Source organism: Macrobrachium nipponense, chromosome 11, assembly GCF_015104395.2.
Source record: "Macrobrachium nipponense isolate FS-2020 chromosome 11, ASM1510439v2, whole genome shotgun sequence".
Taxonomy (NCBI): Eukaryota; Metazoa; Arthropoda; class Malacostraca; order Decapoda; family Palaemonidae; genus Macrobrachium; species Macrobrachium nipponense.
The window spans coordinates 13,235,701-13,263,218 of record NC_061087.1 but is presented as its reverse complement, the minus strand read 5'-3'; the positions used below and the strand labels follow the sequence as shown (position 1 = coordinate 13,263,218).

The window sequence follows — 27,518 nt, the reverse complement described above, 5'->3', positions numbered from 1 at the left end:
AGAGAGAGAGAGAGAGAGAGAGAGAGAGAGAGAGAGAGAGAGAGAGGATTACTCCAGGCAGAGCGAGGCTCGTTGTACATATGGAGGGAATACAAATCCTCACTATTTCAAAGTTGTCAAGTCTTACAGCATATTGTTCTTTCAATGTTATAACTTTGATCAACAAAGGTTTAAACCCTTTTAAGTAAAATGTCAATCACAATTTAGCCTTTGGAGGCAGGGGAGAGGCTAAGGAGCGACGGAGAGTAGTGAGAGAGAGAGAGAGAGAGAGAGAGAGAGAGAGAGAGAGAGAGAGAGAGGCACACGAAGTACTACTCTGTAACTTGTCTTTCACTGCTCTCTATAAATGACTTCCACGGTCTTTTCCTATATCGAAAATATTGCACCTTTCAAGGGTAATGGTCTTCCGAAGGGCACCTTCACACACACACAGGAAACAAGTCGTCATCATCATCGTCTTGTAAACACTTAATTGTCGTATCAGGTAATCCTGGGACCTTAACACACCGAGAAATTACGAGTGTATCTCGCATGACCACAACTTGCGCAAGAAAAATCAACAATAACTGCATTACTGTCTGGACACGTTAATATGACTCAGAAGGTTATACAAATGAACGACGAGTCTCATTTGAAATACAGGTTTGTGAAGCAACAGTCTGTTTTGTATACATACGGACGGTTGCACAGTAAAAATTATACAACAAATAAATCAAAAGGAAAACATTAACAAAGTAACTGACGAATTATTAACAACTGTACACAAGGTATAGTTAATATATATATACTATATATATAAATTTATATATATATATATATATCTATAAGCAAATCTTTACCGTACTTTACTCCAACGAACTTCTCAGAGTTAGGAAGAAAGCGTCAACATAGCCCTACAGACCAGATCCCGCCCCTTCCCCCTATCCCAGAGGCTCCTCACACCTAAAGGGCGAACAGATGACTGCTCTCTCATTTCTGAGAAAATTAAAACGCTTTTTCTTCCACTGGTTCTTATTTTTTATCTCCTCTTCCCTTTTATTCTCTGAGTCATCAGCGGCACAACCATTTCCGAAGGCATTTAGCGGAGGCCATTCGAAACACCTGACTACTTTTGGCGTATCCCCCCGGCCTCCCCCCAAACTTCAACACTAAAAGTGGAATTAACTTGTGAAGACATAAAATTACTGAAAATAATGCAAACTGCCACGCTTTATGCAATATATAAAATTACTATGTTGTCAAGTAATCGGATGATAAGCAGTAACCAATAATTAAAATCAGCTCAACCAAAGTACATAATTTCCCAAGCAACAACAAAAATCATCGTTTTGAGGAAAGAATCGTATTCGACAGACAAACATTATTCACCTGTAAAATACATTCAACAATGGGAAATCTGTACTAAGCCTGAAGCATTTTTTCGTTAGTCCACAGCTGGTGCACAAAGACGAAAAGATTTTTCATCAATTATTTTCTAAAAAGCACGATTTAAAAAAAAAACTTTCAGCCACTAACCAAGCCTGGCACTTCTTGAAATTTAAGCAAGTTCTAAAGTTCTTGATCATTAATATGACTGAACAGAATCAAAATACCCTATGCTGGTTTTCATCATTATTTTCAATGTCGTTTAGCTATAGCTAAAACTGGTAAGAACTGTAATTGTAGCTATGTATTTCATTATTTCCAAAACAGTAAGAGAGAGAAGAGAGAGAGAGAGAGAGAAGAGAGAGAGAGAGAGAGAGAGAGAGAGAGAGAATTCCCAAGGTCGGCTCTATGAAGCTGAAGAACAATATATTTCATAAAAGTTAAAAACGAACGTCAAAACCATGGAAGCGAAACCCACACATAAATTCAGGAAGATCCTTCACCTCAGTCTGATTTTTGCCACAAGGCTTCTATGCCCTGATTCCCAATTACGTAATAATGCATTTATACGATCTGAACCTTTTCCTCACTCGTGGAATATTGATTCTCTCTCTCTCTCTCTCTCTCTCTCTCTCTCTCTCTCTCTCTCTCTCTCTCTCTCTCTCAATGAACACTGGATTCACTTACTCACATAGTACATATAACAAATATACAAAACCTGTGTCATTGTGAACTGGTACCTCTTTTACCGGAACATGAATCATGGTATATGAAACTATATCCAAAGTTTATTGTCGATTATAAAATAAAATAAGAATCGGATGGCAAAACAAGAGGGAAAAACCAACCATAAATTTGTTTATGAATTTTCATATGAGGATAAAATAATGAAAGGGAGATGGAGATGGCTTGGACATATCCCTCGTTCCACCCCAGAGAGAATAGTATATGTGGTAGTTCAAGTCCAGATCTTGAGAGCACCAGAACTGGAAGACCCACACCTACTTGGATGAGATCATGAGAACTATGAGACGGGAGACGAGAGGTTAGTGATTTATGGAAGTGAAACCACATGCCTGAAAAAAACACGAATTACTATCATTTCACAGAGGCCCTCTGCGATGCACAACTTTAAGAGGCGATGATGGTTTTATTCCTCACACTGCTGGACTGTGGAACAGTGACCTTCCTGAGGATGTCGGGCAATTAGAACTTCAGATGCTCAAGCGAAAATGCAATGCATTAGGTATAGACTAATACAATTCTCCTTGTATTTCAATTATTTACTTACGTTTTTCTTATTTATTTGTCGATTTATATTCTAACATGTGACCTGTTGTTTCTGCATTTCCCATTATCTTCTGTTACTTCTAATGAACACCATATTCTTTGGAAGACTGAATTTCAAGCCAAAACCCTTGTTCCATATGAACACTGTTCATATTCTGAATATATTAATAATAATAAAAAAAATATCAAAGAGATGGACCACCATACAGGCTCTCATTACATTAAATATAGAATATCGTTTGCCACTATCTAAATTTCAAAATGAAAGTAATATACTGAAAAAGACTTAAAACACTAAAAGCAATACAAAAAAAAAATAACAAAAATAAAAATGAATCTGGTTAATCAGTCACGAATCTTTGCAAGAATGCGCCAGACTCCTTATTTCTACGAGGCATAAATTGAAAATGTTACTGATATGTATATTCTTTTGAACGTTTTCGTTTATAACGTTTTACACACACACACACACACACACACACACACACACACACACACACATATATATATATATTATAGTATAGATATATACATATATACATACACGTGTACACACGTGCTACGCTGCACTTACAATTACTGATATTCGTGCGGTTAAGAACCTTTAACGTTGACTGAAACACACACACACACAGAGAGAGAGAGAGAGAGAGAGAGAGAGAGAGGAGAGAGAGAGAGAGAGAGAGAGAGAGAGAGAGAGCAGACTACGGCAGCAAAGTTTCCGGAGGTATGATTTCTTTGGAAATCTTTTAACCGAATTTTCACTTAAAAAAAAAAAAAAAAAAAAAAAAAAAAAAAAAAAAAAAAAAAAAAAAAAAAAAAAAAAAAAAAAAAAAAAATCCTCTACTGTTCCCCCTCTTCCTCAAGGCTTTTCAGGACTATTCATTTTTTCTCCCCTCCCTTCCATTCAAAACTCTCTGGCCTCGAAAAATAACTGACCTGTCTTTTGTGTCAAGGTTTTCACTAAGGTAAACTCACTCATTTGCCAACGCATACGACAAGACATTTATACGTGTACTGGCATATGTATCTAACCTTCAAATAAAGAAACAATACCGCCTTCCCTTTATTCGTTGGTGCATAACTTTTTTTTATATTAAAAACCGTGGCATTCACGTTATGAAATGTACGCTTAGTTAACGTTTGACATTCTGCAATTAAACTTTATAGATTCCAATGCATTCATCAGTCTCAAAGGGACAAAACGCTTATGCTAACTAGATTTCGGTGTTATACAAAAATGACAAGAATATACAGAGCTAAAGAAAGCTATTTTTGGCTATGGGTAGGGATAGGCAGTTACCGTTTTCTGTACATTATTTTTGTTATACTACAAAAAACTATTCGTGCCCGCTATGTAACTCAGCTTGGTTTCACATGCAGAGAAATATCGAGAAAAACTTAAAAGAGTTCTTTATATAAGAAGTAAATTGCTTAAATATATATTTTATATTGTTCCAGAACCATTACGGAAAGAAAAAGTCAAATCTTCTAGAACGAAAAAAAAAAAAAAGGAAGATACTGTAAAACTAAATAGTACCATGACGTGGCACTGAACCTCCTTCATTACAAACTACTGGCAAAGATTTTAAAGGAGAATTATATCCTAAACAGCTCCTGCACCAATTACTTAATGCGGTAACGAAAGAGTCAGCACCGCGCAAGCTTGAGAGAGAGAGAGAGAGAGAGAGAGAGAGAGAGAGAGAGAGAGAGAGAGAGAGAGAGAGAAATGTGAAATCATACCTCTCAAACCCGTAGACTTCAACCTAACATTATCACCACGAGCCAGCGTCCTTGCACCACGAGCGCGTCACAAACGCCCGCCCAGGCACTTGACTCGACCATCCCCAACATACGATACCATGTGCCCTATGTTAGCCAATGGCACAGCTGACAGACCTTTTGACTTCTGGCCTGCCGGTGTCTGTAACGAATCTGTGCAACAAATCACCCTTCCTTGCTTGATTGCATGCTGTCGAAACACTACGGGCGAGAATCATATATCGCTGCATGCAATGCTAGAACGGGCTGTTATTGCTCGTAACTAAAGCTCCCCTCCCAACGGGGAGAGACTACCCGTAGCCGATGTCACCACTCCTCCATCACCTCCCCGCCCGTACAAGTGCCTACTCTCCCTCCTCCGCCGCTTTATTACCCTTGGCGCACGCCCAGATGTAATCCATCTCGACTCTTCTCCCTCTGTTCCGTGAGCTGCAACGAGAACCATAAAGCGTATACTAGCGGCGTAAGGGCTCGGTCGGTGCCGTAACCTTCTGCCAGATACAACCTGAAGAGATCATTAAGAAAAAACGAAAACAAAGCTTACGCCATTTCTCCCTCTTTCTCAGTCCACCTCACATCAAAAGTTAATACGCTTGTGTCTGCATATTTATAACCAACGTACATTTTTATCAAATTAAATACGCAAGCATTCAAACAAACCTACATAATTGCACAAAGCAAGCATACATTCATATCATACACCTGCCTGCCATATTTTATTCCATGTTCCCACCACAATCTTATGAATACTACCTCGCTTACTTTCGAATTTTCAGGATATTTCTGATTTGCAACAGATAAAAAGGTAAGGAGAACAAGAAAATATAAATAATCATCAGTGATAATCACGTTCATTTCGAATAAAGAAAAATACACTGCAAGTATATGTATATATATTCCAATTTCGGACTTAGTGAAAGCGTCCCTCAAAACATGGGTAAATTCGCAATGTTATGAAATAATTGTGGCCTTTTAATGAAACGTAACGTAAAAATTAAATTCACTACTTATTAACATGACGTTCATTGCACAGTACCTGTAATTAACTTACGTCAAGCAGATATAATGCCACTTCCTACGAAATATGCAAGGAGTAAAAAAAAGAAAAAAAACCGCGACTCACGTGTTGTCTAACGTGACTTTAATGTAACCAAGAACTTGATTTTACTGTAAAGCAACTGCCGCTACGCGGCCTGATTCTTTCCTCCTACCTGGGAGGGAGAAGTAAGTAACTTTCCTGGATGAAAAAGTAATAAATATATTACGTAATGAAAAAAGGGCCGTGCGAGAGTATCCTAGCTTTTAAAAGTAATTCTAAGATTTTGTTTTTAATAAAAATGATTTTACTCGACTGAAAAATAATTGGTGTTTATTTATTAATGTCATGTGCGTTAAGATAATCACAACCAAAAAAAAAAATAAAGAAAATCAACGCCAGCATATTATTATAGAGGCATCAACGGAGGCAGAAACATCCACAAGCAGAGAGGAGGCGGCACAAACGCATGAAAAGACTTCGTCCGCAACCAAACCGCGGCTCTCGCCACACCAGACATTTCTTCATTCGAACGAACACCCAGCGTCTTGGGCAAACGTCTGAGAGCAATGGAAACAAAAGAGCAAATACGCCGCAAGGAAGCAAAGCGAAACAAGGAACGAATGTGGGCAGGGCAGCATGGGAGGGGATTGGGGGATAAGGTAGGAGAGAGAGGGATCACCCCACCTCTCCCACCCACCCACTCGCCGACACAAAACAGGAAGCGAAACAAAAGCGAAACACAATCATACTTCAAATTCGTTCTCGCGGTTGCAGGAAAAGAAAAGAAAAAATAATAATACCAAGGGTGATTTTTAATCTTCGAAACTACGGAAAAATGAAAAGATTACTGATGTGCGGTGCTGTATTTTGGATCAAGTTTATGAAAACATAATATTAAAGGAATAAAATAGTTTAGTGACGTAAAAACAATGACTTTAATCAGTACAGGTTTGTGAACGGGCTTCTCTGTGCTGGTGAACCTTTGGTGGAGCTACATGAAGTGAGTGACCGATTGTTGCGGAAGGTTTCAGTAAATTCATCCACGATTCATTCACCTGCTGATCATCAAAACAGGTTAATTGTGATCATATACATACATACATATATATACGCACACACAATAGTTTGTATTTACATATAATTATATGTATATATATATATATATAGCAAAGTTAAACACTGTATCCGTGTTCTAATATGTTGTAGGAAGCCCACAAAAATTCGGAAAAAATTGAAAGTTTTTATTTAAGCTTTCGGAGAGTACATTCTTCTCCCTCTTTCAGAAAGAGGGAGAGAATGTACTCTCCGAAAGCTTAAATAAAAACTTTCAATTTTTTCCGGGAATTTTTGTGGGCTTCCTACATATATTAAATATATCCGAAATATATATATATATATATATATCTATATATATATCTATAATTATATATATATATATTATATATATACATATACACACACACACACACATGTATGCTTAAAAAATCACAGTAGATGAAACATGACTTCATTAAATACGAGAATAACCACAGGAAAATGATAGGCGGAAATGTTATCATTTTCTGTGGTATTTGCTTATAATATATATATATATATATATATATATATATATATATACATATATATATATACATTGGATATATCATAAATACGCACACATACATACGCAAGAGTGAAACGAACCACACTAGTTCTCAACTATATAGTAAACTACAGATCTCCTCAACGGCGAAAACATCCAACGCAACAACCGAGTGAACTCAAGATTTAATAATACAAGTCGAAACACGGCGTTAAATCCCCTTGAGGCTTATGGCCACAAGTTAATAATCCTACTAATGAAGCGCTCTCGCCGTCTCTCCGTGCGACGCGAACGTCATAATCACTACCGGGATTACGCCAGGATTCCAACAACGAAGAGAACGCGCCTCCACAACAATGGCTGGAACGGTGCAAGATTCCAGAGCCGTTTCTTTATTACATTCAAAATGATCGAACCTAATGAAGATATTTATAAAGCTATTGACTAGAACAATTTGGCAGAGACGGAAGATTAAGTAGTTAAAAAAGCAATACGAACTGCGCATGAATAACAATAAACAATCGTGATTTACATACCGTAATGATACATCGATTGTAGTTCGGTGCTTTTGTTTTAATTCAGCTTAGCTTGAATTTCATTGAATTCCACACGACTAAGACTATAAAACACAGCTTGAATTTCATAAGACTCAATAGCTTCAATTTCAAAAGAATAAGAACAATATAAATCACAGCTTAAATTTCATAAAACTAAGAACTATGTAAAACATACCTTAAATTTTATAAGATTAAGAACAACGAAAATAACCAGCTTAAATACCATAAGACTAAGACAATATAAAATATAGCTTGAGTTTCAAAAGACTGAGAAAAAAATAAATTAAAAAGATAAAAATATACAAGACACTGAATCACAAGTTGGTGTGTAAGCGTGGGCTGGGGGGTAGGCGCATACTTCCGTAAGCTAATCCGACGCACTTCTTAACTTTAATATATAAAAGGCAAAATGAAATGTCAGGATTAAAATATTAAACCTCTTTTATGTTCTCCACTAAATTCTCTTACATAACAAACCAGTTTTGACCGGTAGGGAGGGGGAGACTTCCGAACTAAATTTAGTCATTCTGTTTCAACAAGAACTACTCACGGCGACAAGGCTACTACCATGAGAGAGAGAGAGAGAGAGAGAGAGAGAGAGAGAGAGAGAGAGAGAGAGAGAGAGAGAGACTTAATTTAGAAGGAATTCTGAAATTATGCGAGTCGATAGATAATTTTATCAATAGCCAATTATCCGTTTCTTCCTTTGATTCATTTTCAAGTTACCAATCTGAAGTTTTTTAGATAATTTCTACCATTAAAGTCTTCCCAGATAATTAATCTTCAGAAAGATCAAGAAACTAAGTTGGAGAGAGAGAGAGAGAGAGAGAGAGAGAGAGAGAGAGAGAGAGAGAGAGAGAGAGACCTTATCTTACCTTACATCTTGTTCCGATTGCCCCAGGTCCCTCAGTGTGAGGCACCTCTTTAGAGAGAGAGAGAGAGAGAGAGAGAGAGAGAGAGAGAGAGAGAGACTTAATTTATAAGGAATTCTGAAATTATGAGCGTCGATAGATAAATTTATCAATAGCCAAATACCATTCTTTGATTTATTTCCAAATTACCAATTTGTAGATTTTGGATAATTTCTAGCCATTAAAGTCTTCCCAGATAATTGATCTCAGAAAGATCAAGAAACAAGACTCTAGAGCAGGCAAGAATCTATTCCATATTCAAGCTAGTACGTGATCAAGCAATTTCAGCAATTATTCAATAAATCATAATACAGAAATACAGAAAAGGAGCAGATTAATCATACCTCCGTGAGCCTGACGTAACTGGAAACTGTTCATAGGATTTTATATATAGACTTTACGTAAGGTTCACGCAAAACTAAATATACATACACGATTATGGCTACATCTACTTAAGCTAATAAACAACAAAAAAATAAATATAGCTCGTGTACATGTGAAAACAAAACTCCAATAGCAATAGTGATCAAATATTAACAGCTCTCGCTACGTAATAACGTGTACGACTTGATTTACGGAAATATTTTTATTACAATACTTTTCTCGCTGTATTTCTGTGATAAGAACAAACATCTTGAATGAGTTGACATGCACGATAACCACTAAACTAAAAGAACAAATAAAAAAAATCCTGCAAGACTGATGCCATGACATCAAAAGTGTGACGTCACAAACTGTAAACTCCGGAACAGCATAAAACATTCTCTTTTCTCCAAATGAAAACAAACAATTTAATGAAAAAATACACTAGTTTGTTGCACATTTCCAGTGATTTATGTGTGTATGTATATGTGTGTATATATATACACACGTACACACACACACACACATATAATAGTATATATATATATATATATCTATATATATAGTATAATATATACTAATACAATTAATTATATAAATTTATAATATAATAATATATATGATATTTTTAATATATTTTAATAATATATATAATATATAATAATATAATATATATATTTACTATTATATTAGTTTTATTTTTCCCTCGTGGGTGTACAGTGTGCAAATTAGTCTTCAATATTTTAAATACAATGAAAAAGACTTCGAAAAGAAAATATATATTATGAAGCAAGAATACTAAGATCTAAAGGGCCCATATTCTCCACATAACAAGTGGTGTAAGAATGACCTTTCAAGATAACGGAAGACAATTTAAATATAAAAGAACAGAAGTACGTTAAAAACCCACATATCAGGATGGGATCTAATCTAATCACGATGATAAATACAACACGATAAGAGTTCTACCAGAGTGGCCGATGAACTTATTAATTTAAACATCTTGGGAACGTTTTCAGTTTATTACACAAACGGTCAAGATCGTCAGTGAACATAAAATAAAAATAAATCTGCTCTAGAGTACACAGCCCAATTTCCTGCTAATTTACAAGAAATAAATTAAAGATTTAAAATAATTGTTTCGGCAATGTATGTGAGTGTGAAGACCGGTCAGCTAGAAACTGCGATTGTTTACCCATGCCCCTCCCCACCAAAACAAAAACAAAAGACCTCCCAAAAATCTTTACGTAAAAATATCACTAATTCACTCTCCAGTTAATTCAGAAGCACGACAAACATTTACTTAATCGCAAGATTATGCAAAGCAGGTAAAAAACGCAGTGCGAACGCCACTAACTCTCGGCAAAAGTTTACATGAAGCTCGTGATGATCATAATAAACTGAGTAAATGGGCTGAAAAGAAAGCGGCGTGGGACCGACACATTCGCATGAAAAACAAAAACCGCTCGTTAAGAATCCCACTGAAATAATAATCTTTTTTTTTCTCTCAACTGTTGCATTTGGTAATGAACCACAATGGCGGTCATTATGGAAGATCGTGTTCCGTTGAATTATTCATGGAATTAAACGGTCTGAAATATCAACATTTCGTAAAACCCATGCAATATGCATTAACTGGTGGGGTGTTTCATCATATGCTAACAAGAAGTACAAATACAACGAAAGGTAAAACTAGATAAACATCATTACCGACGATGTCCTAATATCTTATTCATATGATAAACAAAGCACCAAGTAAATACAGGAGAACAGTATGAATTTAAACGGAAGAAAGGAAACATCCATAAATCTAAAATTAGGGCCAATGATGCATAGCAATATGAAAACGTTCAGTGTTTAAAACCTAATAAATAAACGTCCTTTAGGATATAGAGAAATACGTAAGCCAACCAATGGAATGGAATGGATGGAATGGAATGGAATGGAATGGAATGGAATATGGAATTAGGCTTGAGGCCAAGCACTGGAATCCAAAGGATTATTCAGCGCTATAATGAATTTGGTTTGAAATGCATGTCAGTGAATTTATGAATAAATGAATATAATTAGAAATTATCTCAAAACTAAGGTAAAAAATTATATTTTGGTAACAACTGATATTTGGTAAAAAGTGATATCCTCCATAAAAAAAATCATAACTTGAAATTTTGGATATGCATACAATCTTAAGTGTAAAACAGTAAAATAAAAAATAGTAAGCCAACAATTAATTTCCTTAAATATATACATAGGTTAGATCGCGTCACGTTTATAAGCACTGTTTTAAAAATCGCACTAAGCCCGTGAACCAAAGCGGGGAACCTCCAAGCTTTATATCTCGGTCAGGTGTCTTGGGCAACCCCAGAAGCAATAGAGAAGAACAAACAGGTAAACACGACACCATAAACAGTGAGCTCCTTGAACGCGGGAGGAAAAATCTTTCCCTTTCATCGGCCAGAAATCCATCTGGCACTCTTGGGTCCATTTCGCCTCCGGAAACAAAGGGCGTGTTTACTCCGAACTCTCTCTCTCTCTCTCTCTCTCTCTCTTCTCTCTCTCTCTGTCATAACCGAGGTACGGAATAAGTGAGTTTCTTGGAAAATAAAATATGCTGAGCACTCAATTGTGTACCCAGATGACATCAATGCTGTCCGTCGCAATATGGAAGAGAACGTGTTAAAATTGAAAAAATTGTATGAAAGTCAATCGTGAGGGCTCTGTCAACATGATATAATCATAACAACAATAGACAGAATATTTTCGACCGATTAACCATCGAGTCCATTCATTACTCGCGCTCTTATTAGTCAAGTTATAATTATAAAGGGCAATGCTGCTGAAATGAACAAAAATGGAAAAACCAAGCTGTTGGCATTATAAAAAACAAAACTTATTTTCACTGCCATATTCAAACCTAACTATCGTAGTTAAATTTGTATCACGCATACTCTCTCGCCTCTTGATTTTAAGGATTAGGTATACTATCTAACTCCACAACTCTAACTCGGGGGGTACATGCAACTTGATCCCAAAAAGTCATCAACAATCCAACGTGAAAATCTATTCTAATCTCGCTAAATCTGGCTGTAATAGATGGGTGTACTTTTAAAATTCCACATGGACTCCTCTGGGAAATTCTATCTAGTCATTTACAGTTAATTAGTACAGAACCAAATCCTTTAACAAACTCAAAACGACATAGTTTTCTGGCAATTACTCGAAATAAACGAAATCCCATAACACCAAATATGTAAATCGAATTTTGGGCTTAATTAACTTTACAAACAAAATGGAAAGAACAGCACGAACAGTGTGTGTGTGTGTGTGTGTGTGTGTGTTTTACCGATCCTTTAGAACAGAAATGCACCAAATACATCGTTACTAATGATGATCTTACCCACCAATTTGGAAAATAATTCTACCAAAAATAATTTGACCCACTGGAAACTTACAACGTAAAAAAACGAAAAAAATAAAAATAAAAATCGATCAGGTACTTATAAAAAAAACTCCCGGGCGACAAAAAGGAAACTATAAACTACATAGCAGGAGGGGAGGCAGAGGTCGCAAGGATGGGGGCGGGGAGAAGGCTTCGGGTGACCATAAGGGGGAAAGAGTGTATCTGAAGATATAAAGTTACAGAGGAGAGAGAGAGAGAGAGAGAGAGAGAGAGAGAGAGAGAGAGAGAAGGGTACCCCAACTGGTTTATCTACTTAGAAGGGTTTTTAGTTCAAATCGACCCTACTTAATCCGGTCCTTTCCTTGGTGACAGCGTTTTCGTTTCGTTATAGATAAGCTGACATAATCACCGCAACACGTTAACATACATGAAGATGAAGAGAAACATTACGATGCGCAATAAAAGCTCTCATTTTTCTCTACGTAGAATACTTGACTTTTATGAAGAAAAAAAAAAAGTGAGAATACAAAGCTTTACGTTGGAGCTTCGCAGTAGCCATTACGAGGTTCGTCACGGAGTCAAGGAACGAGTATAACGAACCCGAGAGAGAGAGAGAGAGAGAGAGAGAGAGAGAGAGAGAGAGAGAGAGAGACTCTAATTGCATAGCATTGTATCCCTTCACCTGTACCATAAAATAAACACGGGCGCCTAGGCAAACCCGATCTTAGCATCATATAAGGCTCCGAAGATAAATTATTCAAGAGACCTCGCGATGGCAAGACATCCCGAAGGACCCAATTGGGGGAGCGGGAAAACCCAAAAACGGAGCAGCAGAAACCCAAAAGGGAGAAAACAATGGGACGATTATATCTGGTCAGTTCCTTACAGGAGTTTGGACTACGCATACATAACGAATTTATTCGTTATGTATACGTCAGGCCAGAGGCGAATGAAATACCTTCTTTTAAGAAAGAAGATGAATCCGGCTTTGCATTATAGACGGTGCTATAAAAAGATTATATATACACACATACACACACACACACACATATATATATATATATATATATATATATATATATATATATATATATATATATATATATATATATATGTGTGTGTGTGTAATGTGTGTACCTACAATTGTCGAGACCTACACAACACACACACACACATACATACATACTTTAAAAAAATCCTAACATATATTTGTTAAATGACACAAGATGTGCGTAAATTATGTATACCTACACACACATATACATAAACTTAAAATCCTAACATATATTGTTTAATAACACACGATGTAGATATATATATATATATATATATATATATATATATATATATATATATATATATATATATGTGTGTGTGTGTGTGTGTGTGTGTGTGTGTGTGTGTGTGTGTGTGTATAGTTATATACAAACATATATCTATACATACATAAACTTAAAATCCTAACATACGTTGTTAAATAACACAAGACTGCATTTCTCGTGAAACTATAATTAACTATTCACAACCCTTATGAGAAATGACGAAAATCGGTGTTTGAATACAACAAAACCTCGTCCACTCACACACTCAAATCAAGCGGTAAGTGTCCACTTCATTTAAAACTACCTTCTCCACTTGCAATCGAATCGGCATGGGCGGATGTGGGCGGCTTCCCCCATCGATTCCCTGGCCCGTCCACCTTGCCCAAGCAACGTACCTGCGGATGGAAGAGAAAAATACATTACTTTCACGAAGTCCTATGTTCAGAAGTTTGGTAATAGGTGCCAGACTCCTACACTGGAAGAAATCTTGCTTAGGTACAGGATGCCTGACACAAATACTATTGCAATCTACATTTAGCCTGTGCATTTGTGTTTTTGTTATGGGTAGCTTGAAACCAGGCACTTGACCAACGTTGTTACGTTCTAACATTTGCAATTTACGCTGAAAACTGTGGAAAAACGAAGAACATCAATACCAAAAAATCAATAAAGTCAAAATAACTACATAGATTCCAATCACTAACATTAACGTTATGAAAACGAATACAAAAACACCGAGCAGCTACACCGGAAGTAAAGTTCAGAATACACCAAAGCTTCATACACGGGGACATACATTCACAGTAAACAAAACCACAACAATGTTGCCTTCAATCCTTTAAACCGATTAAACGCCCAGTCTGAACCAGACAGGAAACAATCAAGAGATAAAAGGAATCACGACGGCAAAATGCTAAGGTTACCAAAGCAACGCGAGTGGGAAGGAGAGAAAAGAAAAAAAAAAAAAATCTGACCAAACTCCAATCTATGAACTCAGTCGAGAATATGGCTTTTTCTCTTCTCGTGCAAAGTCAAACAGCAGCATTGGAACGCTACACCTGACAAAGAAGTCTCTCTCTCTCTCTCTCCAGTTGGAATTGTTCTACGGATTTCCGTTTCACCGACGTAATTGTACATGGATTCCAGATCAATGGTATTTGCATCCTACAATGCAACCCGTGGATCTCACGTGTCAAGGAAAAAAAAAAAGGGGGTATGATGAAAGAAAAAACATCCGGTATCTCAAATAGAACGTTAAAGATGATTACACAGGGCATCAGAGAGAGAGAGAGAGAGAGAGAGAAGAGAGAGAGAGAGAGAGAGAGAGAATTTCCTAAGTGAAAGAGACGAGACTTCCTAACCACAAGAAATTTCCTGAGAGAGAGAGAGAGAGAGAGAGAGAGAGAGACCCAAAATAAGACTTATTTGACTCCCACACAGACGCCTACGCACAGACAGACAATTCGATCATTAAACGTTCACTTTCAAAAGACCGCATGCTTCGCTAAGAGTGAAGGGGCCTTATCACGACCGAACCGGACTGACAAAATGTCAACGATAACGCAGTTGAAAGGACTTTAGTAAGAACCTGTAAGCATTGCAATGTGGTTTTCTCTGAAAGCAGTCTACTTCTATGACTAAATATCAAACGACACATTTATGAATTTCTCAACGCATTTAGTGTTCAATATATACAGGGTAAAGTGAAGATCTAAAATCTAAGAATATACATTACTTCAAACAAACCCATACAAACGATTGTAATAAAGCTAAATATTTCAAAATAATTTACAAGGTAAAGTATCGTCAGCATAAAGAATATTTACTTGATTCACAAAATAAAGCATCAACATCATAACGATCATTTACTATTATCAATGCAAGTATGTGAGGAAACGCTATGCATAATAGCATTCTGCAACGGGCATCAACAGACCTTAACTGTCAGTCTATCCAATAAACATAATGAAATGAGAAAATATATTATCTCACGAGTCTAAAATTTCGTTCAAATCGGCAGAATTTCAAAAGTCTTTCCTCTTTAGCCAAGTTTTTATGGCCAGAAATAACACTTACAACTTCCCGGGATCTTGCAATTTGCTTGAGCATTACCAATCCCTGACTTTCCTCAGTTTGGCAAGACAATAGGATAAGGAACTTTACATCTTTAAAAAAAAATAAAAAGTTCATCTAATCGAACTAGAATTCGAGCATATGCCTTCTTAGGTTACTTGGATGCCAGTGACTTGATCCACTCAGCTATCAAGAGATGCAGCCGTCTAAATGAAATGATACTTGTGGATAAAGTCACTGTCCTCAGTGTATCGACCCAAATGGCATAAGTTTGAATCCTAGTCAGGGACGATGCACCTATCAATTACACAACTTCCTGGAGACACAGTGAATTTCATATTAATGGTTTACTTTATGGAAATATACTGAAGGGTATAAAGACATCTATTTGTCACGTGGAAGACTAGTGACAAGCTATTACACCATATATATATATATATATATATATATATATATATATATATATATATATATATATATATGTGTGTGTGTGTGTGTGTGTGTGTGTGTGAGAGTTAGAGAGAGAGAGAAGAGAGAGAGAGAGAGAGAGAGAGAGAGAGAGAGAGAGAGAGAGAAGCTGTCGGAGATAACTAGACATTTCAGACTTTTTAGTCACTGAAATAAAAAAAAAAAAAAATACCAGTTAAGACTTCCCACCAGTGCAGTACACGAAAACGCGTATATGGCGGCGCTAATGTGGAGACATCGGATATACAAAACACCAAAACAGCACTCAACGAAAAGAATGACAAAAGAAATCCAACAAGAGAAAAAATTCCCCCACAACGGATAACAATCATTCGAACATCAATTATATATACATTATATCCCAATACATTTCTAATTGGAGGACATGTTAACGAAAATAAAATTATAAATATACTTTTTGCTATGCCGGCAGAGAGAGAGAGAGAGAGAGAGAGAGAGAGAGAGAGAGAGAGAGAGAGAGAGAGAGAGAGAGAGAGAGAGCAAATCTATAAGAAGCATATGTCTCCCACGGAGCGTTCAAAATATCCAAGAGGGTTTACCCCAAAAGGAAATTTTCAAACCATCAATGCCAGAGAGAGAGAGAGAGAGAGAGAGAGAGAGAGAGAGAGAGAGAGAGAGAGAGAGAGAGAGAGAGAGATTCTAAAAAATGTCAAAATGTCTGGTGGAATATTAAGTGATGTAAAAGAAACAAACAGTCATCTCCTAAAATAATGGCGACCTCCAATTGCCAACTATCCACCAGCATTGGGATTAACATTTGTCGTCATTGTGTAGTGACAACGACGTACGAAATATATTTATACGACACAGGTCTTGACAACAGTATCAGAGAGAGAGAGAGAGAGAGTCTCCCTTACATGGGCAATGAATATCAGTGCAACAGGAGCAAGTGTCTACTTCATAGTGACTGGCATCCAGCTCCCAAAAATCCCCGTCAAGCACAAAGCAGGCGACATATCAATATGCAAAACACCGGCTTTCACTGCTTGCCAATTGCCACAAGATGGCCTTCAGGTGAAGGTAATAAAAGCAAACCAAATGTTGAATGACCAGTTCTGGTCATTCGAATTTCCTCATCGATATAAACAGCGGAAGCCTTGCCTATCTGGCTGCCTCTCTCTCTCTCTCTCTCTCTCTCTCTCTCTCTCTCTCTCTACAAGCACAACCACCTGCTTGTGTACCAGTCGATAAAAGTGAAACGAGTCCATTTGGCGAAAGATTCACGAGTCGTTCCCAGACTTAATGTCATTTTTACTACCCCATCACTTCCTCTCTAAGGTTCTCATTTATTTCGAGACATAAAAAAATTTAGGACGCTCTTACGACAGGACTTTCACTCTAAAAATCACAAATAAAAAAATAATAATAATAACTACCAGGTAGGCGTCTAAGGCTCCAAATATCCTCTGCGTCCGATAAAATAAAAATGAAAGAAACTTTCATGCCACACAATCTGTATGATGCACGTTCCATGCAAATGGAAATTCCAACAATGATCACACACGGCCTAATTCGGTTAACATAATCTCTCATACGACACCTTTGTACCCAAACAAAATAGTGATTCTACAGCGCAATAACATCTTTGAATTCCAGTTTTCGGACTTTTCTTTCTTGGGGTTGGGGAGGAGAATGGCCGGCATAAAACGAAAAGTCATATACAGTGCGTATTTTTATCGCTGCAGTCTAGGACTATACAGTGGACTGAATTTATAAGAAAGACGATCGTCGCAAGAACTTTGCAAGCGAACTTACACTGACTGCTCACTACTTCCCAAAAGGAACAAACACATGCATATATAACGGCAATGTAAAAAATATTCGAATTGTCTTTCCCCTCCTTATTTCATGGGATAACAAAACGGGGGCATTACGCAGTACATTATGCGGGAATGGGAGTGCGACCATCCAGGAATATTTTTCTTCGTAATGTGAGCGTCTCTCTCTCTAAACGTTAACTTTGCTAAACGAAAAAAAATAACGACGGTTGTGCAAACATTCTACATCTGCCCTTCATTCCTTGCTCATCAATAAGCATTGGCAACTACGTAGTTCTATTAAAAAAAGTTAATCTAGTCTGTTTTTATGCTTTTATTCATGAAAAATATTTGCCTCCAGTCTCGATTAAAAAAAAAAAAATTACAAAAGCCTCCTCCACCAGAGGAAATTTCAACCATCAACGTCTGGACCACAAAATGTATCGTATGGTTACTTTCATTGGACCAAACGAGCCATATAGTCCTTCCCAAGCGGCCTTTCTTAATTCCATTAAAACTGCTATCCGACGGCTCGCTCTACTTCAAGTGCCACAGCAAACTGCGGTTTTCGAACTGTCAACTACGTCATCCAAGAGTGGCTTGTCAAAGAAGGAAAAAAGAAACAATGTTTGCTATACCTTAGTTATAAGCTGTTTGTCTCCCAAGACACCAGAACCATCTCTATTAAACAAATGAATGAAAAAATACTTTTTTGAGCTGGCAGCATTCGCATTATAATATTTCTTTATACTTATGATTCTGTGCACATTTGAAGTTGACAAAGGAAACTACACAAATTTTTTTATTATTACCATTAATTTTCTGCATATAACCTGAAACTAGTTCAATCACAGTGCACCATCCAAGTATACTTTTTTCTCACTTAAACGTACGAACTACACCTAAACTAATTACTAAAATCAATACCACGATAAATTTGACAATCATGTATCACCACCTAAAACACCTTGAAATATCTCTCTCTCTCTCTCTCTCTCTCTCTCTCTCTCTCTCTCTCTCTCTCTCTCTCTCTCTCTAAGCCTAAACGAAATCTCCGAACGAGATAAAAGGCAAGAAAGAACTCGAAAAATGCCACTTCTAGCTGCCTCCGTTCTAACGATCCGTAGGCCGTTTGGGGGGGCTGAAGGGGGTTTGGGGCCAATTAAGGACCCCTTTGGCACGGGGATTTGAGTAATTATTTGTGGCGACTCCCCTGCCACGCCAATACTCGTTATAACACAAAGTTTATAAATTAAAGTATCGCTCATACTGCTGGGAAAATTCACGTCGCATGCAAGGAAAATGAACTGGAAAAAACATCGTACGATCTTAGGGAGTCAATTCACACACGAAAACATACATGTGTCTTAACGTATCCAAAACTAAATCACAGATTCCCAATGATGGGTTTTGGAGATTAAGCCCGCCAACCGTTAACCAAAGCATTAGATAAACTTTAATTATAAATCTCCTTACATGTATAATAAAACACACAAGAACAAACAAATACAATTAAAAAGATAATCAGAGTATTCAAGATTTCTGGGCACAGATGACAAACCGAAAATTTCATTATAACGGCCAAGTAAAGCTTCCGCGGAACGAATTCTCCGCGGGCAAAGCGAAAACCAGTGCTAGAAAGTATACGTAAAAATATAGATAAAATAAAAAAATAAAACAAACAGCCGAGGGATGTGACCAAAACCGATAATAGAATTGAATTGAATATAGAATTTAGGCCAGACAAGCAATGGGACCTGTGAGGTCATTCAGCGCGGAAATAGAAATTGACAGTAAAAGTTTTGATAGGTGTAACAGGACGAAAACCTCAAGGCAGTTGCACTATGAAGCAACTGTTAGGAGAGGGTGGCAAGGAAGATGGGAGAAACAGAATATGAAAGGGGCCGATGATAGAAGGCCTTAATTTAAAGCAAGATTAAATGTTCTCTTTAACATATCAACACCCAATTCAAAACCGATAAGAAAAATTCTGCATTTCCACAAATGTGACTTGCAACGTTGTGTTGGTGGTGCGGTGCCGCAAGAGAATATAGGGATGCTGAAACTGCAAGAGGCTGCAGAACGCATCCATTTCAAGCACTAATGCTGCTAGATTGGTTAAATCTGATGGTGGCTATTCCCCATCGAAAAAAATAAAAAAGCAAGAAAAATGGCGAAATACACCTCGGGTAATTTTAGTCTGAAGAATGAAGACCTCACGAGGCTGCAGAAACTTTTAATAACCATATTTAAAGGGATGACAAGGCATCCGAAGGAAGCTATTTAACCCCCCCCCCCCCCTCTCTCTCTCTCTCTCTCTCTCTCTCTCTCTCTCTCTCTCTCTCTCTCTCTCTCTCTCTCGAACAAGGTCTAAAGCTCTGGCAGCCATAGAAGATAACCGTCTTTTGGTGTTGCGAAAAGTTCGCATCGCATATAACGCCTAGCATCAACAAATTCTTGTAACTATACGTACAGAACAGGCTTACATATGTGCAGTAAATTATGGAGTAAGGCTACGATACAAGATCGGCTGGTCAGTAAGGCTTGGGGTTGAGCCTCGTCTCCCCAGAAAACATCTATATTACCGATTCGTTCAAAGTCTGTAACCTCAACAGAGCGCAAATGACTACAATGACAACAAAAGGGCGCTCCTTTACTGTTCAAAGCCTTAATCCATCTTCATCAACCATATCCTTTGTAAATAATAGAGGAACAGTTAACGGAAATCTACGTAGTGAATGACAATACATTAGTCTAGGCTCACCAGGACACCAAGAGTAATTTGGATGAATTCAATTACAAAACCAATGAGACACAGTACCAAGCCTCCGAAAAATACCTTCCCTTTGTTTCCTTTGAGTATACTGGCCGAAACTCGGTATATCATCGTAAGAACTTATATTGATAAAATGGCGATTATTACAAAGAAAACACAATATTAGACGAGAAAAGTTGAATGTATTGCGTTTAGGATAAAACACAAAAAAGAAAGGACTCTTTCTGAATACCAACAAAAAAGTGTTTACACTGTCTACGACTCTTTTGATGTCGCTTTCAATAAAAGCAAATTATTTGCTTATGACGGCGTTTTTCATAAAAAATACACTTCGAGCAACATGGGGCGATTAACCACTCCACACATTGATAATTTATCAATACGCCCTTCACCATGAAATGTTAAAAGTCATTCGTAAGGACTGCTATAATAGGAGGAAAATTATTACTTCAGCATAATATGTATAATTAATCTATGTATAATGTATGTGTTGAAAGTACTTTAATAACAGACGGATTAATACGTGAGCATCGGATTGCGCAATTCGAAAAAAAAACTACTTCTTCTTTTTTACATCGTAAATTATTTCTTTCATTTCCCGGTTTTCCAAGACCCACATCGCCTTCAGCCTTTCAAGAGGAGCTTCATCGTTTCCCTCCGGGTTAGACCCAAAAACATTTCCCTCACCCTTTCTTTTCACCTCTTCCTTCAGAATGAGAAAAATAGTTCTTATGGGAAAGGTGCAAACATACACAAGTGTTAAAAAAAAAAGAAATAAAAAAAGCTACGGATCCCTCCTTAAGAGGGAAGACGAAATGAGAAACACCAAGTTGAAGCACAAAGTAAAATGTCAAAGTCGGAATGTGTCGAGAAAGAACACGGAAGCTACAAACTTCATCAAGACAGCTGTCGCCATCAGCCGAGTTTCTGTTGCAACTAGCCACCCAGACTAACTTTGCAGAGGAGTGAAAAAAAAAATAGTGTAGTAATAAAAGGGGAAAAGAAAAATCATTCAACAAAGATTCTTACTCCACTTACGGTAAAGAATTCGTATTCCGTGTTCATAGGAGGAATATTATTTTCCAATTGGGTTAGTCATAATTAAGAAAATTACATAAATAATAGCTGTCTTAATCCAGAGGAGGACCTAAAAACAAAGGGACATTGCTGAATAGTTCATACAAGAACATATTTCCTTCAACTGCCAGTTAATATTATCAATGTTGTTAGATGAACCCGATTTTACGCCAGCCCGTGTTCTTGGCCGCCATACGAGCGTCCCCCCCCCCCCCCCCCCCGCCCCCCCCCCCCCCCCCCCCCCCCCCCCCAAAAAAAAAAAAAAGGAATTATGCCCCCTTGCAGTCTACAAGAAATATAACGATGCAACAAATAAGAAACGCACTAAAAATACGCTATCAGCTTCAAGGCAATACCTATAAATCGGCAAACGAAGTTTGAACTAAGAGCAAACGGTGGAGTAGGCAACAAAATATCCCGAAATTTACGGCTGGAAATTTCGGCGGGTAAGGAAATTGCGCCCCTAATGGGAAGCTATAAAAGATGCTCGTAAAATAATACTGGGAAGAGTGGTTTCCATCTGGGGGAGTAGACTCAAATCTCGGCAAAACGAGACGATGATCGCAATAAATATTTGCATGGTCACAGGAAGGACATTTGGGGGACATCTTGCGACATCCAGTCCTAGCTAATAGGACAGCAATTCTACTGGTAAGAGCCCTAGGGGGATCAACTTCAGTCATTCTGTGTGTGTGTGTGTGTGTGTGTGTGTGTGTGTGTGTGTGAGAGAGAGAGAGAGAGAGAGAGAGAGAGAGAGAGAGAGAGAGAGAGAGAGAGAATTTTCCTCTTACGACATGTAAGCGTGAGCCGAACAGATACACATAAATGCATGTAAGTGCAAGGGCGTAAAATAAATTATTTATAATATATATATACATAATTGCCAACGCATCAGTTTCTTTTTCTTGCAGACTACAGTAAAACATTAGAATATACAGATTCATACAAAATACGAAAGCGGCAATATCACAGTACAGGAATAAAAACGATAAAATCCAGGTAGGTATAAGCCCAAAAGCTGTATGCAATAAACTGCTGGTTTTCACAGGTACGACAAAAAAAGGCTCTGCAGGCAAAGTTTAGCCAAGAAATAAAATTCACTCCATTTCGATACCATAATTGCAGGTTTGAAGAACGCGAAAAACCATAATTAAGGCTCTGAATATTCCCTGAACACACGATATATATAAACCATCTTCAATTGCAAAACTTAGTTATCTAGCCAACGATGGCCAATGACCTTGAAAACACAGTGAATGAATCCCAGCGTTTTTCAAAAAAAAAAAAAAAAAAAAAAAAAGTATCCACCGACTATGCAGTCACTACCAATTGGGACCACCGTTCATTCACAGAATCCACCTCTGGCTGACGAGCCTCAACATTCAGCCGATATTAAAAAAACATTAACTGGCGAAACGGGGACCCCGAAATGAATTTTCTCGACTCGCAAGCAAACGAAATCAAAGCTCTCCACCTGACAATTCAAAATGAGTTTAACACTCGGCACAGCGGATGTAACATTTATCACGAATTCCTCACTTGTGGTCCTCCTCTTTCTAAGAGGATTCATAAATTTTTTCTTTGATTTCGGTAAGAATTTGGTAACATTACTCTATGACATAATAGTTTCAATTTTCTTTTCAGGGAAATAATAAGGGGACGCCACATATCAACCCCTCTGACCAATTTAGGATCATTTCTACTTGTTTCTCCGCTATACTTGGGTAGTGAGCTGTCTTTGAGAGAGAGAGAGAGAGAGAGAGAGAGAGAGAGAGAGAAGAGAGAGGGGAGGGGGGGGGGGGGGGGATTTACATACACTAGTCTCAAGCTTATAAAGTATGAATGGTCACCAATTACCGACTCCCTTGCTGACGATACACTTCCCCTTTAATAGGGGGTTCATCCACTGGAGTGTTGGGACAATATTTTATAATTCATATTTCAGAGTTGCTGGAATGTGACGCGGATAAATCTGTGCCATTAGCAGACAAAAAAAGGCAGAGAATTTTCATTTGTTCAACAACTACAGAGCCGATATGATTTCTATAGTTACTGTCGTAAGTGTGAAATGAAAACGTTTTAAACTTAATAGGATGACATTTCAGTCGACCTAAGTATTAAAACCTTCATTCTAACTACTGAAAGTCGTTTCCTAACATCACAACACACTATGCAAGTCCGAGCAACATTCGTATTTGGAAATCAAGCTTGCCTTGAGTTCAGGGTTCCGAAAAAGGGGGGGGGGGGGTGTTCCATAATTCATGAGAAATCTTTTTAAATACAGTTATAAAGCTGATGAACAAGTTCTGCAGCAAAACCAGTGACCAAACGACAAAAATGGTTCTCGCAAGATAAACCAAACAAAATAAATCCTTCAAAAAACAAAATTTGGGAGACGAAGTAACATTTTTCGATCATCAACTGTACACACAAACGAACGTTGTTTGTAGACAATATACAGCATCACTAGATCTACTTATAAATCAGCAATATGCAATAAAATTAGCAAGTACGATGAATTTCAAGCAGATATACAGGACAAATTTTATTAAAACTCTAGTAAATACATTAATTCAAAAAATTTAACAGAGTAAATGGGAAATTTTCATGCATAAATAAAACTATCAACCTAAAGAGTGAATGTCAGGTCACGCATCGTAATTTACTTCCATCTGCAGCCTACAGCGGGTCATTCTCTAACTCGTGATGAGAGAATGCACGATACTACATACGCACGAGCAGGGTCCTCTTAAATAAACTCTGAGGTATGTTTAAAAGACCTTACGCACGAGTAAGCAATATCACCGTACTGATTGTACGAGAGAGAGAGGAGAGAGAGAGAGAGAGAGAGAGAGAGAGAGAGAGAAGAGAGAGAGAGAGATTCATAAAACAAACGACACAGCTGAAGATTTAAAAAAAAAAAAAAGGAAAAAATAGGAAAAAACAAAGTGGAACAGACCCGATATGAACTTGTTCGATTCCCAACCACATGAAACCTGCGCCCTCAATGAGACAATTCAAGTCCCCGACACGGAAAACTGGAAGGTTAATCTCCAATTCCTCCAGGTTGATTGTCTTTGAAAAGATTTGAAAAAAAAGGAAAGGGGGAGGGGGTTAACTAGATTCAGGGAACAATGTCCTGTGAGCTAACGAAATGAGATTTCATGCTAATGGATATCAAATTCTCTGACGAATTTTGGATCGTTAACATACACTGCTTTGTTATTTTGGGGATTCTTAATTATCATACTGAGAGAGAGAGAGAGAGAGAGAGAGAGAGATATTTTAGTATTCTTTTTAAAAAAGAGAAAATTTTAGTACTTTCAGAGGAGAGAGAGAGAGAGAGAGAGAGAGAGAGATTTTAGAAAAAAAGAAAAGAGAACAGAGAGAGAGAGAGGGGAGAGAGAGAGAGAGAGATTTTAGATGAGAGACCTTTAGAGAGAGGAGAGGAGAGAGAGAGAGAGGAGAAGAAAAAAAAGAGAGAGAGAGACGAGGAGAGAGAGAGAGAGAGAGAGAGAGAGAGAGAGAGAGAGATAGTTAGTTTTTATCTTTTACAGAGAGAGTACTGAGGAGAGAGAGAGAGAGAGAGAGAGAGAGAGAACAAGCCTCGAACCTACAAAATCTAGGGATAACAACCGACTATGCTTTTAGTGGAATACAATGGATACAAAATTCTTTTTTATCAGCTTGCATCCTTTAAAATATTTGGACAGCACTTGATAGTAAGTTCAAAAGTAGAAAGAACATACAAATAAAGGTGACAATGGATGCTAAAAAGGCTTAGACTTTGACGCTTGTAAAATAAAAAACCAAAGGAAAACTTTTTTTTTTTGGTCATTTCAAATTAATAATACTATAAATCAAGTAATAAAATGCTTTCAAATCATGTATATTTCAACGTACTTTCCTCCTTTCGACTAGGTAGAATCACATTTGTTGAATTATTTCGAAACAAAAGATTAAAAGACTGCTCCGTCCAGGATGCTACCGGATGCTTGTAACCTTTTAATTAAGCACTACAAAAGTCCAGGACTTCCTTGAACTCTGAACTTTCTCAAGCGAAAAATCCATTTTCTATCTACCCAAGGCTATTAGTAAGAGAACTTTTTCACCCACAGCCATTAGTGGGGGGAACTTTTCCTACCGCTTGGCATAACTTTTGTCGTGAGACAACGTAGTTTTGGAGACGCGTCAGACGCTGGAGTTCCGTCACTCAATTAAACTCCTCTGTTTGAACGTCCGACGGTCAATACAGTGGTCAAAAGACGCACAATTTCCGCGCCGCACGCAACGCTTAGCCTGACTAGTTTCCGGCAGACTTCCAAACTCTTTTAAGGTTTTTGTGGGTTTATCGCAGACACGTTATTAAAATGCAGGAAATTGCAGAGCAAAAGCAGTAATGAACGCATCGCCATTTACGATCCCCAACACTTGTAGGCAAGCAAAGGAAAAATATCCTTAACTCTGTAAATACTGCCCCTGGTGTAATGTCTCTCCTGTAATATGAGTAGATTTCATGGAATAAAATTAAACTACTTCATTGATGATCCTTTAAAAGTTTCCTTTCTTGAGACACATCAGCAAATACGAGAGGTTTGTCTTAGTGACGCAATTTTTTTTCTCTATAAATTCTCTTAATTTATGTTGAATAATTGCTTGCTAAAAATTGCAGCTACACCAGAGTCGGCCCAGCTGAAAATCAAAAGGCCGGGGATAAAGGAAACGGCCACCTTCCTCATCAAACACGATGTATAATATGCATATTTTACACTACAGTAATTGCACAAAATTCATCGGTGGTTTCAGTGCTACTAAACAGATTTTGCCTGACAATAATACGTATAGCTGCAAAACGATCCCTACATTATTTAATCTATAATATATATTATTAGATATATCTATATATATATATAGATATATATATATATATATATATATATATATATATATATATATATATATCACGTATACGTCATATCACATTACCGTGATTCATATACATATATCGAACTACAAATGTCCTTTAATATCTACCCCAGAATTAATATATTTTCATATATGTTTAACCGACGGGGAATTTATTAAGCGATAATAGAATTGCTGATCGACAGGCGAGAACCATCGACCTCTCAATTCCAGGACTGGCAGTGAAGCCTGAACCAACCTCGCCACCGCGCAGGCTTCACTGCCAGCTCTGGAATTGAGAAGTCGATGGTTCGCGTCTGTCGGTCAGCAATTCTATTATCGCTTAATAAATTTCCCCTTGGTTAAACATATATGAAAATATATTAATTCCGGGGTAGAGCGAATTAGATATTAAAGGACATTTGTAGTTCGATATTATATATACGTATATATAAATATATATATATATATATATATATATATATATATATATATATATATATATATATATATATATATTACGCTTGTGGTAAACAAAAGCATAGTCATGTGCCAAGTCATTCAATTGGTGATTTTCATGAGGCCTTGGTAGCTTATTTACACAAAGAAAAAAGTAGAAAATCAAGTGCGGCTACCGCTGGCCTTGTGCACTGAGGAACTTATAGGAAAATAAAACGCTAAACAGAGAGAGAGAGAGGAGAGAGAGAGAGAGGAGAGAGAGAGAGAGAGAGAGAGAGAGACCTCAACAACACATGCAATGGACGACTAAGCACAAGTTACTGCGTGTTACCTGAGCGTGAAAACGACAATTTCTTGTATCAATCACAAAC

At 37.3% G+C, this 27,518-nt stretch overlaps 1 protein-coding gene across 3 annotated transcripts in view; it reads right to left on the bottom strand.

Annotated features, from left to right (window-relative positions):
• LOC135225235 (spastin-like) overlaps positions 1-27,518 on the bottom strand; it is a 185,531-nt gene that overhangs the window by 85,367 nt on the left and 72,646 nt on the right. The window lies entirely within an intron of this gene.